The sequence below is a fragment of the Microtus ochrogaster genome, chromosome 21 (genome assembly GCF_000317375.1).
Source record: "Microtus ochrogaster isolate Prairie Vole_2 chromosome 21, MicOch1.0, whole genome shotgun sequence".
Lineage (NCBI taxonomy): Eukaryota > Metazoa > Chordata > Mammalia > Rodentia > Cricetidae > Microtus > Microtus ochrogaster.
The window spans coordinates 11,062,585-11,078,068 of record NC_022022.1 but is presented as its reverse complement, the minus strand read 5'-3'; the positions used below and the strand labels follow the sequence as shown (position 1 = coordinate 11,078,068).

The window sequence follows — 15,484 nt, the reverse complement described above, 5'->3', positions numbered from 1 at the left end:
GAGAGAGAGAGAGAGAGAGAGAGAGAGAGAGAGAGAGAGAGAGAGAGAGAGAGATATTACATGGGAGTATATGTAGAGGTCAGGTAACTAAAAAGGAGCCCACAAGAGGGGGAATAAGGAAGTTTTGGCAGTAATAGCACAACACATATGTAATAAAATTAGAAATGAGAATAGAAGGTATGGAAATTTAAGCAAGGATAGAGGAAAGAAGGTAAGAAAGGGTTAACCAAAACTATGGATGCATGAAAAAGGACATGAGAAACAAGTACTCACACATAGGCAAGCAAAATGCCTGACCCAGCCACAGAAGAAGCAAGATGTAACTACCTTGCTGAATAAGGTACTGAGCCACGTGGCCAACATAGACAATAATGGGCTAATATAAGTTATAAGAGTTAATAAAAAGTCTGGGTCACTAGACCAATCAGGTTATAACTGATGCAGACCTCTGTGTGATTTCTTTGGGACGTAATGACTGTGGGAACCGGGAAGGACAGAAAACTCAGACAACAGAATGGTGCCCAATGTGTGGACAACTGCATCCACATAAAGCCTAAAAGAGCTTGAGAAGTAATTCTAGACACAAAATAACAGCATTACACATAGTTTCTTGGTAGCAGCAATTTCCCAGGTCTGCTCTGCTTGCTAGAGGCAAGCAAAAACTCTCTTTTAAGAAAGGCTTCCTGACTCAGCTTTAGCTGCAAAAACTTTATAGCCCTTTTAAGAGGCTCTGCCACAAAACACTTAAAAGGTGTTGATGAAAAGCTGACCACATGCTTTTTGGTTTTCAGCCATAGCAAGGAAAAGGGTGCGCCATTTTAAAATGCTGGCTTTCTGGGCTGTCCTGCCAGCGCAAACCCTGACTCTTTCAGACAGGAGGTCCAACTACAGAGCATTTGAGTGTGGTTTGTGAGCAGACTGCTGCAGCTTACTTGGTGGTGGAGACCTTGAAACACCACAGAGTTGTGGCAATAAAAATGGCTCCACTGGTATACGTCCGCCATGAGGCTGAAATCTCAGAAAGCTAAGGAATGGGCCAGATCCAGCCAAAGCCACAGCTTTAATCCTAGTCATATTGCTTAGCAAATTAAAGACTCATGTGGTCAGAAAAAGAGAGATATACATACAGTAAAGAGAGATTCAAAGACAAAGAAAACCTCTCAATGGTTTACAATGTGTTAAAAATATATGCAGGCTTGGGAAAGGGGAAAAAAGGTTAAAGTCTTTAAAATAAAGAGAGTAGTTGGGAGTGGTTGGGTGTGGTGGCACACACCTTTAATTCCAACACGTGGGAGACACAGACAGGCAGACTTCCATGAATTCAAGGTGTGGTAGCACACACTTTTAATCCCAGCACTTGTGAGGCAGAGGCAGGTGGATCTCTGTGAGTTTAAGGACAGCTTGGTTTACAGAGTGAGTTCCAGGACAGCCAAAGATACAGAGAAACCCTGTCTCAAAAAGCCAAAAATTTAAAATATAAGTAAAAGAAATAGAAGTTAAAATAAAGCCACGTAGGGCTGGAGAGATGGCTCAGAGCTTAAGAGCATTGCCTGCTCTTCCAAAGGTCCTGAGTTCAATTCCCAGCAACCACATGGTGGCTCACAACCATCTGTAAAGGGGTCTGGTACCCTCTTCTGGCCTGCAGGAATACACACAGACAGAATATTGTATACATAATAAATAAATAAATATTTAAAAAAAATAAAGCTACGTAAAGACGAAAAGTACAAAGAGTCTGGATACTGTATCTTATTATGTTATCTATATTGTTTGAATGCTGAGGAAGGAGCAAAAACTGCTAAAAGATATTTGTTTATAAATGCTGCTAAATTATTCTAAGATAGGTATTTTAAAAATACCTTGATGCCGGGCGATGGTGGCGCATGCCTTTAATCCCAGCACTCGGGAGACAGAGGCAGGCAGATCTCTGTGAGTTTGAGACCAGCCTGGTCTACAGAGCTAGTTCCAGGACAGGCTCCAAAGCCACAGAGAAACCTTGTCTCGAAAAACCAAAATAAATAAATAAATAAGTAAATAAATAAGTAAATAAATAAAAATACCTTGACTTCAAAATTGAAGTCAAAAGGTATGTTACTTTGGAGAAGAGGTTTTGTTTTTGTTTCCACAGGAAATAAGAGGCTGTGGATTCATTCTGAATTAAGAAAAATTAGGTTTGATCAAGGAAGATCACCTGAGAAATCTCTGGTAGGAATAGATGGCCCAGATGTCTAAGTTCTACATCCCATCCAGAACAGATTCAAGACTGCTGCCTGAGATGATCAAGCCTCACAGGATACTCCAGTCATGACTTGATCACAATTCTAAATTTTCTTAAGGTCCCCATAAGATTATCAGTGCCCCCAACCAGCAGAAGTAGCCTGGAAAACTGTGCCCATATTCCCAAAAAAATGGACTATGGATATTTTCCTTTGCTTAGAATGTTGGTTACAAGTTGTTATAAATAATAGTCAGAAGAAAAGCTAAACAAAGATTATTAGATTCAGAGTTCTTGTTTTTTTAAAAAAAAAAAAAAAAGAAAAAAAGAGGAGGAAGTGCTGTGGGTCTGTATGGTCTGTATCCTGTCAATTATGTTTTAAATTAACACTGATTGGCCAGTAGCCAGGCAGGAAGTATAGGCAGGACAACCAGACAGGAGGTGGAGGTGGGTCAATGAGAACAGGAGAATTCTGAGAAGAAAAAAGTCCTAGTCTGTAGTTGTGACCAAGCCACAGAAGAAGCAAGATGTGACTGCCTCACCCAATAAGGTACCAAGCCACGTGGCTAACATAGACAAGAAGAATGGACTAATATAAGTTACAAGAGTTAAGAAGTCTGGGCGACTAGGCCAATCAGTTTATAACTTAAAAAAAAATCTAAAAAGTAAGTTGCCAGACATGGTAGCAGCACCTTCATTAATCCCAGCAGTTGGGAAACAGCAGCAGAAGAATTTCTGTGAATTCAATTAGAGGTTAAAAGTGCTTGCTGCTCTTGGAAATGACAGGACTCTTCAGAGAACAAGTACTCACAAGTGCCTGCAACTCCAGCCCCAGAGATCCAATGTCCTATTCTGGTTTCTACAGAGCAGACACCTATGTGTGTATATATACACTCACACACCTAAACAGATGTTTCTGAAAATTAAACTAAGAGGTTGAAGAGATAGATGGGACAGTGGTAAAGAGGATTTGTTGCTATTACAGAGGACATGAATTTGGTTGCCAGCACCCACAACTCGTTCTGGGGAGTCCAATGAGTTTGGTCTCCTTGGGCACCTGCATACACCTGCACATATCCACACACATATGCTCTTCATTTAAAAAGTAAAATAAATGTTTAAAGATAAATTAACTAGCTAAATTAAAAAGAATCGTGCTAGGGCTAGATGGCTCAGAGGTTAAAAGCGCTGGCTTGTCTCCGATAAAACGTGTTCAACTCACCCGCAGGGCATGTCAGAACCACCTGTAATTCCAGTTTCAGGTAACCTGATTCCTCATTCTGGCCTCTGTAGGCACATCATACACATGTTGCACAAGCAAAACACCCACACACTTTAAATAATCTTTTTAAAAAATAAAGAAAAGCCAGGCGATGGTGGCGCACGCCTTTAATCCCAGCACTCGGGAGGCAGAGGCAGGCGGATCTCTGTGAGTTCGAGACCACCCTGGTCTACAGAGCTAGTTCCAGGACAGGCTCAAAAGCCACAGAGAAACCCTGTCTCGAAAAACCAAAAAAAAAAAAAAAAGAAAAAATGCAGCAGAATCAAATAGACTCTCTAGCAAGGGATACAGAGTAAGTAAAATGCTTGCTTGAGAACCTGATCACATGCTTAAAAAGTCAGCCCCGGTGGTAGTTTGGTGGAGAAGAAGAGAGTAAGATGATCCCTGGGGTTTGCTGGCTAGCCAGATTGGCCTACCTGGTGATTTCCAGCTGACGAGGAAAAATTATCATTCTTGTAACATCTGTCTGCTGTTACCTTCATGCTAAACAATTTTTGTAGAAAAGATCAGCGGCCTCTTGCTTCAGGATCTAGCTATTCTCCTTCTGTTTTCCCCCATCTCAACAGATAAATAGTTCTTCATGGTGCGGGCACATGCACACACAAAGATACACACACACACACACACACACACACACACACACACACACTTTCTTTTTTAAAAAAGACAAACTATACAGCTCCTGAAGGACTCACAGGAGGTTCACATATACACAAAAACATAAATAAATGACTTTATGATGAGAATACAGTATTTGTAGTTAAGAAAGAAATTAGAAGTTTCTAAATGGTTAATTTTAATGGAAAACTACGTAATTATTCAAAATGAGAGAAAGGTGTTTTAGTTGAATGTAACAAGTATGATTTAGGTAAATACTGTTTAAATAGCTTCTCAACTGAGCCCCAGCTTCTCAATTAAGCCAATTCTAACAAGCAACAATAACTACTAAAGAAGCAAAGGATACAACTTGGGCTGGGCAAGGATGTAACTCAGCAGTAGAAAGCTTACCAAGCATACATAAGGACTTAGGTTAGGGCCCCAGCTTAGACACGGGACCTTTAAATGTCAATATTTACACATCTAAGAAGAAAAAGAGTTCTAAGACACAAAAAGCACCTTTCCAACATTTTCAAACTGAAGTGTATAAACATATAGCAAACTGCTTTCCCATTAATCAGTTATAATTAGCTTCTCATCACTGCAGCAATTTACTTTTAAATATGTACCATACTTGACCAGCAGTTCTTTGCATGACCTAAAAAAAAATCTTTACTCAATGCTAAATTTTCCTTCTGATATCTTTGAGTAGTTATTCCGCCCTACATTTGTAAGCCCTGGGTTCAACTGCTTGTCCCACAAAATAACAGAAGACAGAGATAACAGCAGACAGATTTTAAGAGTCATATGGAGAGCTGAAGATGAGAAGTGTTGAAAACTATGACAAAACAATTGGGAAAAAAAGAAAGAAAGACAATATAACTAAGAGAAGCCAAATAAAGAACCACTACTTGATTCAAGTGAAATTGGATGAGGGCTGGAGAGATGGCTCAGTGGTTAAGACCACAGGCTTACTCTTCCAGAGGACCCAGATTCAATTTCCAGCATCCTTATGGTACCTCACAACCATCTGTGGTTCTAGTTTCATAATCTCTGATGCTCTCTCCCGGCCTCTGAGGGAACTGTATGCACATGGTACACAAACATATATGCAGATACTCTTACACATAAAATAAATCTAAATAAAGAAAAGAAAATTAGAGGTATAATATAGAAAACTATTTATGAACTGGCTCACACCTATATAATACCATATATCAACATATGTTTAGGTTATGATCATAAATATCCAGCAAATTGGGGCTGGAGAGATGGCTCAGTGGTTAAGAGCACTGGCTGCTCTTCCAGAGGTCCTGAGTTCAATTCGCAGCAACCACATGGTGGCTCACAACCATCTGTACTGAGATCTGGTGCCCTCTTCTGGCATGCGGGCACACATGGAGGCAGAATGTTGTATACATAATAAATAATTTTAAAAAAATGTCCAGCAAATTCCCACAAGTCAGTTTTAGCACTATTCATGAAAATATCTACTGCATTAGTTCTATGGTAAGATATGTACACACATTATCATATTGAGCCCAATTCTGATGTCAAATATAATGAAATATAATTAGATATTACAGTAAATAATTACTAATATTCTTAGTTTCACATGTTCTTTTTGAATGTGTGTGGTTGTTTTGAGACAGGCAGGGTCTTTGTGTGTAGCCCTGGCTGTCCCAGAACTCACTCTGTAGACTAGGCTAACCTCAAGATTTGCCTGCCTCCCAAATGCTGGAATTAAAGGTGTGCGATCAATCACCTGGCTAAATTTCATATATCCTTAAGGATCTATACATCTTCAAATTAAAATTTTAAAATCTTATGAAACCAGAAAACAATAAGTCAATATACAATAAAATTAATATTCGGCATCATTTAAAATACACTAGAAGTTTTTTCAACATGGCAGACGCCTATAGACACACATACACACACACTTTTCAAACAGTAATGCATAAAATTAAGGTAATTATAGATTGTTAACTATGTTTTTCAAAAGTCCAAGTTTAAAAAATAAAGTAGGACCAACAAAACCGTTGTTCGGAGCCAGGCAGTGGTAGTGCACACTTTTAATCCCAGCACTTAGGAGGCAGAGGAAGGAAGATCTCTGTGAGTTCTAGGCCAGCCTGGTCTATGAAGGAGTTCCAGGACAACCAAGACTGTTACACTGTGAGAAACCCTGTCATGAAAAACCAAAAACATTATTCTAAACACTAGGACTCACATGTTGGAGAGAGAAAACTGACTCTTATACTTGTCCTGACCTCAAGAATGCCATGATATGACAGGCAAGATGGCTCAACAGTTAAGAGCACTGGCTGCTCTTCTGAAAAACCCAGGCTCAATTCCCAGCACCAACATGGTGGGCCACAACTGTTTGAAACTCCAATTCCAGGGAATCCAATGCCCTCTTCAGTTCTCCATGGGTAATAGGCACACATGTAGTACATAGACATACATACAAATAAAGCATATATATAAATAACATGTTTAAAAGAATGCTATGATGTCCACATGTTCAAATACACACTCACGCATGCTCACACACAAAACAAATGAACATATTTTTTAAAAAAAATGTTTATGTAAAATAAAGTCATACATAAGTCTAGTCTTTTGGGACAGTGAGGCAGGAAGACTGCTGTGAGTTTAGGCAAGCCTAGGCTATAGAGGAAGATTCTACCTCAACCCCACCATAGAAGGACAAAACATGACAAATCTAGATCTCACTAATACCTAGCCACAAACACAGCCCTACAAAAAAATACTAGAAGGAAAACTCCAACCCAAGAAAGATGGCTACACCAACAAAAAGACAGGTGATGATCTCATTACAGCAAATCCAGAAGAAAAAAATGCACAAATTAACATCACCAACAATGAAAACTAAATTAACAGGAGACAGCAACCACTGGTCATTAATATCCCTTAATGTAAACAAACTCAACTCACCTATAAAAAGGCACAAGCTAACAGATTGGATAAGAAAACAGAATCCATCCCTCTTCTGCATAAAAGAAACGCATCTCAACCTCAAAGACAGACATCGTCTCAGAGTACAGGGTTGGGGGAAAATATACCAATCAAATGGACCTAAGAAACAAGAGAGTATAGCTATCTTAATATCTAACAAAATAGACTTCAAACTAAAACCAGTCAAAAGAGACAAAGAAGGACATTTCATATTAGTCACAGGAAAAATCCATCAAGAGGAAATTTCAAAACTGAACATCTATGCACCAAATACAAAGGCACCCTCATAGGTCAAAGAAACACTTCTAAAGCTGAAACCATATATTAAACCCCAAACACTAACCACTAACAGTGGGAGACTTCCAACACTCCCCTCTCACCACTGGACAAGTCAGTCAAACAAAAAATTAACAGAGAAATAAAAGAATAGATGTTATGACTCAAATGGACTTAACAGACATCCATAGAATATTCCATCCAAACACAAAAGAATATAACTTCTTCTCAGCACCTCATGGAACCTTCTCAAAAATTGACCACATACTAGGTAACAAAAAAAACCTCAACAAATACAAAAAAAAAAAAAGGAATAACCCAATGTACCTTATCAGATCACCATGCTTTAAAACTAGAAGTCAACAGCAATACCAATTCCAGAAAACCCACAACACATGGAAATTAAACAATGCTCACCTGAATCATTAATGGGTCATGGAAGAAATAAAGGGGGAAATTAAAGACTTCCTAAAATTCAATGAAAATGATCACACAACATACCCAAATTTATGGGACACAATGAAAGCAGTGTTAAAAGGCAAGTTCATAGCACTAAATGCCTACATAAAGAAGCTGGAAAAATCCCACACTAGTGAATTAACAGGACATTTGAAAACTTTGGAACAGAAAGAAGCAAACTCACCTAAGAGAACTAGATGGCAGGAAATAATCAAATTGATAGCTGAAATCAACAAAATAGAAACAAAAAAAATACAAATAATCAATGAGACAAAGAGTTGGTTCTTGGGGAAAAAAGAAAATCAACAAAATAAACAAACCTTTATCCAAACTAACCAAAAGGCAGAGAGAGAATACCCAAATTAACAAAATCAGAAATGAAAAGGGAGACATGACAACAGATACAGAGAAAATATAGATGATCATCAGGTCATATTTTGAAAACCAATACTCTACAAAAATGGAAAACTTAAAGGAAATGGGCAATTTCTGGATAAATATTACCAAAATTAAATTAAGACCAGATAAGCAAATTAAACAGACATATAACTGCTGAAGAAATAGAAACAGTCATAAAAAGTCTCACAACCAAAAAAAGCCCAGGACCAGATGGTTTCAACTCAGAATTCTAGAAGACTATCAAAGAAGAACTAATACCAATACTCCTCAAATTATTCCACACAATAGAAACAGAGGGAACATTGCCAAACTCTTTTTATGAGGCTACAATTACCCTGATACCCAAACCACAGAAAGACAATACTAAGAAAGAGAATTACAGAGAGTCTCACTCATGAACACTGATGCAAAAATACTCAATAAAGCACTAGCAAATTGAATCCAAGAAAACATCAGAACCAGGGCTGGAGAGATGGCTCAGAGGTTAAGAACGCTGACTGCTCTTCCAGAGGTCCTGAGTTCAAGTCCCAGCAACCACATGGTGGCTCACAGCCATCTACAATGAAATCTGGTGCCCTCTTCTGGCATTCAGGCATACATGGAGACAGAACACTGTGTACATAATAAATAAAATTTAAAAAAAAAATCAGAACCATCATCCACTATGACCAAGTCGGCTTCATCTGACATGTGCAGGGATGGTTCAACATACGAAATCTGTCAATGTAATTTACCATACAGATAAGCTGAAAAATAAAAACCATATGACCATCTCATTAGATGCCGAAAAACCATATGACAAAATACAGCATCCCTTCATGATAAAGGTCTTGGAGAGAGCAGGGATACAAAGAACATACCTAAACATAATTAAGGCAATATACAGCAAGCCAACATCAAACTAAATGGAGAGAAACTCCCAGCGATTCCACTGAAATCAGGAACAAGACAAGGTTGTCCACTCTCTTCATATCTGTTCAATATCGTTCTTGAGGTCCTAGCTAGAGCAATAAGACAACAAAAAGATCCTATCTCAACCCAAAAGCAAAACCAAACCAATAGTAAAATATTTCAGCTACTAACCCAAGAATGATTTGGTCAAGTGTTCAGTGGAAGGGGGTATAAATACGGAGAAAATTCCATAGAAATACATTATGTATGTACAAAATAGTGGAAAACTGTTAATGTTTATTTTTAAATGATTTCTGTATTTCTACAAAAACGTTTACTATATAGTCTTTCACATAAAGTTTAGTGTAATTTTTCACTAATGTAGGCAGAAACTGTATCTCATATCAAGAAATTTCAAGATAGCTCTTAAAATATTCAATTCCAAAGTACAGAAATCCAGAGTCTAACAATATAGTCACAGGACACAGGGCTCTTGTTTGCTTGCATATATAAACTTATAAACATATATAAACAATTATATTTTTTTCTCTTGATGTAAGAAGAAGGTATTGAACTGTACAGACCCAATGAACTGTGGACCCATAACCATGAAGACTGGGGAGTCTATGACTGCTAGGATCCAATGCATCTGCTTAGTCACTGACTCCCCTTTAGGTCATCTAAATCTTGTAGTAAGAGTCTTAGTTAAGAGAAGATCATAAATTTAAAAAAAAAAAAGAGAGAGAAGATCAAGAGACACCTATCCTAACCCCATTTGTACTAGCCAACCAGGAATAGTGAGGATCTGTTCTTCTGGAATACAACATTTAATTTGAAAATGTAGTCAGTATAGGGCAAGTGAAACAAAGTATCCTGTCTACCATGGTCTGCTGGCTCACCACTGACCAATAACTACAAAGTCATGCACCAACTTGATCCTGTAAAGGGAATCATACTCATGAATAAGCAAAGAACAAGTATATCCCATTTAAGGAGATTCGGTAACTTGAGGGAAGCCAAGCTGAACAATCTGAATAGGCGAGGAAATTCCTACTAAGGCAAAACTAATGGAAGAAACAAAAGAAAACCTGAGTTGGGGGGTGGGAGAAAAAGCAAAGTGGAGGAGGAAACAGAAGGGAAGAGCTTTTTTAAAAATCAAAAAAGGAGGGAGAGAGCCGGGCGGTGGTGGCGCACGCCTTTAATCCCAGCACTCGGGAGGCAGAGGCAGGCGGATCTCTGTGAGTTCGAGACCAGCCTGGTCTACAGAGCTAGTTCCAGGACAGACTCCAAAACCACAGAGAAACCCTGTCTCAAAAAAAAAAAAAAAAAAAAAAAAAAGGAGGGAGAGACTACAGTGGTGGCAGCAGCATAATTAAAAACACTCAGAGAGCCGGGCGGTGGTGGTGCACGCCTTTAATCCCAGCACTCGGGAGGCAGAGGCAGGAGGATCTCTGTGAATTCGAGACCAGTCTGGTCTACAGAGCTAGCTCCAGGACAGACTCCAAAACCACAGAGAAACCCTGTCTCAAAAAAAAAAAAGCTCGCAAGAATGAAATAAATGATTTCTACATTTTAAAACCTGGATGTCATTAAAATAGAAAAGCAAGAGAAGTAAACTACTCAGGAAGGTCAAATTACAAAACACAACTATAGAAGACTCAAAAGCAAAGGCATCAAAAACAGAAAAATAAACTATATAATTAAGGAAACAAAGTAAAAAAAAAACAATCTTCAAGATGAGAAAAAGATCTGCAAATTAATCATTTGAGTAGGAATTAATACTCAGGATATACACAAAACAATAGCAAACACCAGTAGTAGTTATAATCCAAACTAAAAATGGGCAAATAGGTAAGAATGAAGCTCAGGAACAGAGCAATAGCCTAGTGTGTAATCAGTCCCCATCACAACAAATGAAATGGAAAAGTGATCTGGATACTTCTCAAGACATAGAGATGGTCAGCAACTATATAAAAACTGTTAAAGGATGGGCAAGATGGCTCAGCATGTAAAAAATATTTGCTGCAAGCCCAAAGGCCTGAATTCAATCCCTGTGGCCACATTTGTACACGTGTGCAAATATATGTGCGTGTACATATGCACACACAAAATATGAAAATTTTCCATCACTGATAACAAAGAAATACAAACCAACACCACGACAATGAGTTATGCTCTTACTCCAGTTGGAACAGCCATTATTAAAAAGACAATAGAATACAAATGCTGTTGGGGAAGCAAAAGAGTCTTAGGAACTGTTGGTGAGAATGTAGAATTAGCACAGGTGTAGACAGACATCTGAGCATTCAAGGCCAGCCTCATCTACAAAGTCATTCCAGAATAGTCAGGACTACTTAGAGAACTTGTCTCAAACAAACAAAACTAAATAAACCAAAACAAAAAACAAACAAACAAAAAAACTGAAAATGGATCAGCAGTTGTTCTTCCAAAAGATTCGGGTTCAATTCCCAGCTCACACAGCAGCTCAGAACTGTCTGTAACTCCAGTCCAAGTACATCCAGTATGATGTTCTGGCCTCCACATGTACTGCCTGCACATAGTGCAGACATGCACGTAGGCAGAACACCCATACACATAAAAGGTAAAAAAATAAATTTAAAGATTATATTTTCATATACTTTGTCAATGTTGAGACAGGCTAATTTTGCTCAACATTAGATCACTGCTAATAAATAACATATTTTGTTATAAATGCTATGGAGTTTGAAATTTTAATATTTAGTGAGTATACTATAAGGCTATCAAGCTAAAATCAGTATTGTCATAAAAAAGGCAAGACTACATTTAAAATCTGTTCATTAGATCACTAGACTCCATGTTTACAAAAAAATGTTATATCTGCAATATAATGGTACACATATATGAAAAATGCAACATCTACAAATGTACTTTCTTCAGGGTATAGATGTAAATTTATGAGAGTTACAGAAAATAAGTCTTACATAATTTATACAAAATAAGGTGGAACATAACTGAAATGCTTATATGGATTTTCACACTTTATTATCAAAGCAACTAGACTTTCTCAAAATGTTACTCTACTTTTAATAAAATTTTTAAAAGACTAAGCTTGAAAGACAAAAATTAAGTGTTTTTTTTTCCTGTCAGATTTTGTCATGCTTTTAACAGAATTGGAGCTCAGTTAAATTTCTGTTTAAAGACTAAAAATCAGTTTGCAATTAAAAGCAAGTATTACTCTTGCAAACGACTTTGAGTTTGGTTCCCAGCACTTATGCCGGGCAGCTCATAACTGCTTCTAACTCCAGTTCCTGAGATAAGACATCTTTTGCCTCTTTAGGTACCAGTACACACACATATGCACACACATACCACACTCTTAAATTTTTGCTTAGGCTGAGGTCTGTGTACATGTGCATGCACAAGGGAACAAGTGCCCAAAATTGTATGCATGCATGTGGAGATGAGCTTGCCTATACGTGGGTATGTGGAGACCAGAGGTCAACATCAAATGTCTTCCTTAATTACGTTCTACCTTCTTTCTTTCTTTCTTTGATTTGAGAGAGGATTTCTCTGTAGTTATTGGAGCCTGTCCTGAAACTAGCTCTTGTAGACCAGGCTGGCCTCTGCCTCCCAGGTGCTGGGATTAAAGACGTGCACCACCACTGACCGGCCGTTCTACCTTATTTCTATGACACAAGGTCTCTCACTGACCTAAACACGTCTAATTTCAGTGACGAAGGTCAGCTGAGATCAAAATCAATAGCTAACAAGTAATGTCTTCAGAAAGAACTAGTTTTTGAGATGGTCTCACTATATAGCCCAGTCTGGCATAGAAATTGTCAATCCTTCTACCTCATCCTTCCATGGAATCACAGGTATGCCATCATATTCAGCCTAAAATTTCTATTACTTGCTCCACATAGCAAAGCATCATCAAAAAACAAATTAAAAGTTGCAGATGATATTTTATCTAGAGCAAACATTAAGAAACTAATTGAGGTGGAGAAAATGCTCAGTTGTTAAGAGTGCCTAATGAATTTGCAAAGCTCCATTCCCAGCATCCATACAGACTGACTCACAACCACCTGCAACTAAAGCTCTAGGGAAATCTGATACCTCTGGTCTCTATGTGTGCTATGTGCACACACGCATACACAGACACACACATTAATTTAAAAAACAAATCTTTAACTCAGAAGGCAGAAACAGGCGTATCTCTATAAGTTCCAGGCCAGATAGGGCTACAATGTGAGACTCTGTTCCAAAGAAACTAGCCAAAACACTACTTAAAATCATAATAAATCATAAAATCATAAATAAAAAAATATAATCTTAAAAAAACCTCTCCTACTATCAAAATAATGAAAGCAACACTCTAGGTGAACACACCCAGACATTTTTGTGTTTTTGGTCAAGGTCAAACAGCCAAAAGACATTTTTGGTGGTTTTGGTCAAATGCAGGTCAAGGACTACATACATTATCATCCCCAAGAAGGAACAGCCACAAGTATTTCTTATCCCACCCGTGTTTGAATTTCAAATCCAAAGCCAAGGCAGTGTAGCCAGAGATCTAGAGCTTCCTTCTTGCCCCAATCCCAACTCCCAGTGCAAAGATTCTGTCCCAAGCACTGCAGACCAAAAGATAATGAGACAGCTCACTGGTAGGATGAAGAATTCATTCCAGGAAAGTCAAGCTCCCCTCTTCTCTTCAACATCCTGCTCATGTCATCTCAGAACTAAGCCACCATTCCTGTCTCGCACTCCAGAGCAAAGGCTCAAAGAATCTGCCCAGGTGGCTGAGATGGCTCAGTGGGTAAAGTACTTGCTGCTCAAATGTGAAGACCTTTATTCGAATTTCCAGAACACGTGAAAACCAGGTGTGTAACAATCACAGTGTTACTACAGCAAGATGGGAGGCAGAGACGGAAGAATCCCCGAAATCTGTTGGCCAGCTAGACTTGCATATTCATTCAGTGACAAAACAGACAGACACTAGTCACAAAAAGGTGGAAAGCAAGGACAGATATCCAGCTTGTCCTTGTCCTCTGATCTTCATGCAGTGGGGCCTGTAAAAACCAATGTGCACATACACAAAGAGATCTGCTCAGGGAAAAGGAAGGCCGTAAGAACATAGAGCTACCAAGCTCTTCCCCAAGAAAATGACTTCATTTGGAACAAAACAAAGAAAATTTCAAGCCTAAAAACAAGAAATTCTGCTAGCAAACAGTTAAGATGAAGATGGCAACTCTACAGGACAAATGACACCAAAGTTGACAAGACAGGTCACTAAAAAGCATACTCCTCTGGGCAGAACACTGTCTCTAAGATTAACCTAAAAACTATAGCTCGAGCACAGGTGCGGATGACAAGACTTTGCTAAAATGACTTCCTGAAATCATTACACAAAAGTCAGTAAACAACTGACAGCACTAGAGTGGGAATGTCAGTACTTGGGAAAGCAGCAAAGTTCAAGGTCATCCTTGGCTACTGAGCCAGTTCTAGGCCAACTGGGGGCTACCTGAGTCCCTGTCTCAAAAATTTTAACCAAGCCGGGCGGTGGTGGCACACGCCTTTAATCCCAGCACTCGGGAGGCAGAGGCAGGCGGATCTCTGTGAGTTCGAGACCAGCCTGATCTACAAGAGCTAGTTCCAGGACAGGCTCCAAAACCACAGAGAAACCCTGTCTGGAAAAAAAAAAAAAAAAATTTTAACCAAAGCAAATAAATGAAGGTAGCAATGTTAGAAGAAGAACATACCAATTCATGAGAAATAAGATAAACCAAAATGGTAGGTATACATCCAACTCTACCAATAAGAGCATTAAGTATGAAACAAAACGCAGACAGTGGTACTTGGGTCACAACTCAGTGGTAACTTAAAACAAGCTCAATTCAAGTCCCAGGATGGACGGACAGACAGACAAAGATTTTTAAAAATTAGATTAAAAACAAGAATAGATCTGACTGTATGTTGTAAATGAAAGACAGTTTACACTCAGATATGCAAATACAATCAAAGCAGAAGGGTGGGAAAAGAATATCATGCAAGCAACAAGGGGAGAAAGGTGTACATATGCCTAGAGAGATGGTTCAGTAACTAAGAGCTATCTGCTCTTCCAGAGGACCTGGGTCTGAGTCCCAGTACCTACATGGTGGCTCACAACTCCATTTTCAGATTTGACACACTCTTCTGTAATCTAAATCTGTGAACACCAGGCACACAACTGGTTCACAGATTAGGGAGATACAAAACACCCATGCCCATAAAATTTAAAAAGAAAGCTGGAGTAGCTATATTAAGATAGGAATAATAAGGGCTGGAGAGATGGCTCAGTGGTTAAGAGTATTGCCTGCTCTTCCAAAGGTCCTGAGTTCAATTCCCGGCAACCACATGGTGGCTCACAA

At 38.6% G+C, this 15,484-nt stretch overlaps 1 protein-coding gene across 1 annotated transcript in view; it reads right to left on the bottom strand.

The window, feature by feature from the left end:
* Trim33 (tripartite motif containing 33) overlaps positions 1-15,484 on the bottom strand; it is a 92,819-nt gene that overhangs the window by 54,819 nt on the left and 22,516 nt on the right. The gene's annotated exons all lie outside the window — the stretch shown is intronic.